This window comes from Lepidochelys olivacea (assembly GCF_965140295.1).
Source record: "Lepidochelys olivacea isolate rLepOli2 genome assembly, chromosome: 1".
Taxonomy (NCBI): Eukaryota; Metazoa; Chordata; order Testudines; family Cheloniidae; genus Lepidochelys; species Lepidochelys olivacea.
Window position 1 is genome coordinate 49,845,772 of NC_140411.1, and position 3,339 is coordinate 49,849,110.

Consider the following 3,339-nt stretch of genomic DNA (forward strand, 5'->3'; position numbering starts at 1 on the left):
ATGTGATTGCTGATGCCTTCCACAGGAACCTTGCAACCAACCATGAATGGGAGTTACATGTCACAGTAATCGCGGACATTTTTGGTCACTGGGGAACTCTGATCAGGGACCTATTTGCATCTCACACCAACATCAAATGCATTCAGTACTGTTCAAGGGGAGGATTTGGTGCCCCTTCACAAGGAGACACCCTGGTCGTCAAATGGTTGGACTGAATCCACTAAGCCTTCCCTCCCCTACCAGTCCTGCAATGTATCCTTCACAAACTCTGATGGGAGAGGGCAACGTTCAACACGATAACTCTATTCTGGCCTCACCAGTTCTGTTTTCACCTTCTTCTCCACATGTCGAAGCATCTTCCCCTCCCACTACTGATGTTTCCAGAACTGCTCACACAACACCATGGCAGACTCCGGCAGCCTGATCCACGGACGCTTCACCTAACAGCTTGGTTTTTGGATGGACGCTTCCACTAGCACTCGAGTGTTTGTTGGCAGTACAAGATGTCCTCTTCAACAGCAGGAAGGACTCCATGAGACAATCCTACCAATCCAAATTGGAATGTTTCACTTCTTGGGCCCAAGAACGGTCTTGCCCCTGAGGCTGTGGGTATCCCAATGCTCCATTTGAAAACCTCGGGGCTTGTTCTCCACTCCATTAGGGTACACGCAGCTGCTATTACCGTTTTCCACCATCCAGTGGAGAGAGTCATTTTTTACCCATCCTTTGACTGTCTGATTCTGGAAGGGCCTTGCACATAAATACCCGCCCATTCAGCCTATCATTCCCAATGGGACCTCAACCTAGTCCTTACATCATTAATGAACTCTCCGTTTAAACCTCTGGCTTCCTGCTCTCTTTCACTCTTTTCCATGAAGGTCGCCTTTCTGGTTGTTATTACCTCTGCAAGAAGGGTTGACAAACTGGGGGCCATGATGGCAAATTCCCGTTTCACCACATTCCATAAGGACAAGGTTTCACTGCACCTGCATCCCAAATTTCTTCCAAAAGTGGTTTCCTGCTTCCACCTAAACCAACCCATACATCTACCCACTTTCTTTCCTAAACTGCACACCTCAAATGAGGAATGGCAGCTCCACTCCCTCGATATACACAGAGCCCTGGCCTTTTACCTACAAAGGACAGACAAAGCCATTCTGGAAAACTCCCAAACTGTCACCATAGTGGAGAGAATTAAAGGGTAGGCCATCTCCACCCAGAGAATCTCAAAGTGGGTCTCAGGGTGCATTACGCTTTGCTATCAATTATTGGGGCGGTACCCACCAGGTGGGATACGGGCCCATTCCACGAGAGTGCAAGTATCAACTACTGCCATGCTCCACGACGTGCCCCTAGCAGACATATGTAAGGCAGCCATGTGGAGTACGGTACACACCTTTTCTTCTCATTATGCTCTACTCTAGTGCATGGTTCTGTGATGGACGCCTCATTCAGTGCAGTGATCCTCCATTCCACAATTCCATCATCTTCCTTTCACCCTCCGCCTATTTAGGTACTGCTTGTTAATCACCCTCAGTTGAATACAATAGAGACCCTCACTCGAAGAAGGGGAGGTTATTTACCTGTAACTGGAAGTTCTTTGAGATGTGTGGTCCCTATCTGTATTTCAACCCCACCCTCCTTTGCTTCTGCTGAGGATCTGGTAGATCTGTGGTGGAGAAGGAAGCAAAGACACAGTTGGTCTGCCCTATCCTTTATCACCTTGGGCAAAATCACAATGCAGTACAAGGGTGCATGCACGGACCGACAGACATTACTACTTTGAAAAAGCTTTGGCTCCTGGTGCATGGCACATGCGCATAACCCTAAGTGGAATACAGACAGATTTTGGAATTAGTTCCTCAATCTATGTCAGTGCTGTTGTCATGAAGAAAAAGTTACTCTTCGTTCCAGAAATCTTTTTGTTCAAGGTAAATTCTTTCCACAATTCCTGGGAAATAGTTCTCCCATCATTTGTTTTAATCCTTAGCACCCTTTGGAAAATGATGAAAGTATATCTCAAACATATGCAGAACACACACCAATTGTACTCTGCTCAGATCATTCCATCTAAAAGGCTAGGGCCTTAGGGCCACAACTTGCTGCAACAAGATGTCAAAATCCTGCCCCAGTTGGCATGCTAAACATCTAGGAAAATATTTATGAAGAAGGAATCAAGACTCTCTCTACAAGGACCCTACTGGTATTGTGGGGGGAAATTGTATGAACTTCACATAATAAAGATTTCAAAGTAGTTTTCCATTCCTCTGTAGTACTGATCTAGGGTCGGAAGGTGCTACTAGCTTTGTCCTCAAAGAATTGTTTAAATTACAAAGCTCTGGCTTTATATGGAGTAACACTTTTATTTCTACCTATTGTTCTATTATAATAATGCTTAAAGCTCTGTTCCTTCTTCCCCACCCTCCCCCCTCTATGATTCACTGCTTGCTACCACTTTATGCATCCGATGAAGTGAGCTGTAGCTCATGAAAGCTTATGCTCAAATAAATTGGTTAGTTTCTAAGGTGCCACAAGTCCTCCTTTTCTTTTTGCTTGCTACCAGCCATTAGTGATGAATGAGAAAAGAAGCTGTGCTGCAGAACCAGAAAGTTACTACCTAATGGTTTTCTTTCTGCTAGCAGCTCCTCTCCTCATTCAATCCACCCTGATAAACAATTGGAATAGAATTTCTTTGTCTTAAGGTTCTCTTTGCCTTAAGGTTCATTGATATATCAAGTCTGTTGTCTTAATGCTAATAATTGGTTCCTGGAGTATTTCTACAATTTTGGAAGAACTCTCTTGGTGACCGGAGCTCAAGGGCGGGGCTTAATTCTGGAGCTTCCAGCAACAACATTGTGTCGTCTCTGAATTCCACAGGTGTGGCACATTGACTCATTAGAGATGAATAAGGAGAGGAGCTGCTAGCAGAAAGAAAACGATCAGATAATAAATTCCACATTCCTAATAAAGCAATCACTAGAAATCAGGCACATCACCAGCTAAGCCAACATGCTTGTCCACACCATAAAGATATACTTAGAGTTCTTTGACATTCTGGGTGCTCAAAGCACTATAGAGACATTATCTAGTGAATGCTCATAACTCCTGTGTGAGTTAGGTAGGTAAACATTATCTCAATTTTTATAGACAGGTAAACTGAGACACAGAGATGATGTGGTTCGGCAAAGGCTTCCTCAGCTCGCATGCCTTAATACCCAAACTTTATAATACACAAACGGTTCATATTTATTCTTTTTTATTTTTTTGGTTGTGGTCATGCATGTTTTCAAGGTAGATTAGTTTCTCACACTTAAAAAAAAGAAAAGAAAAAGTCCCATT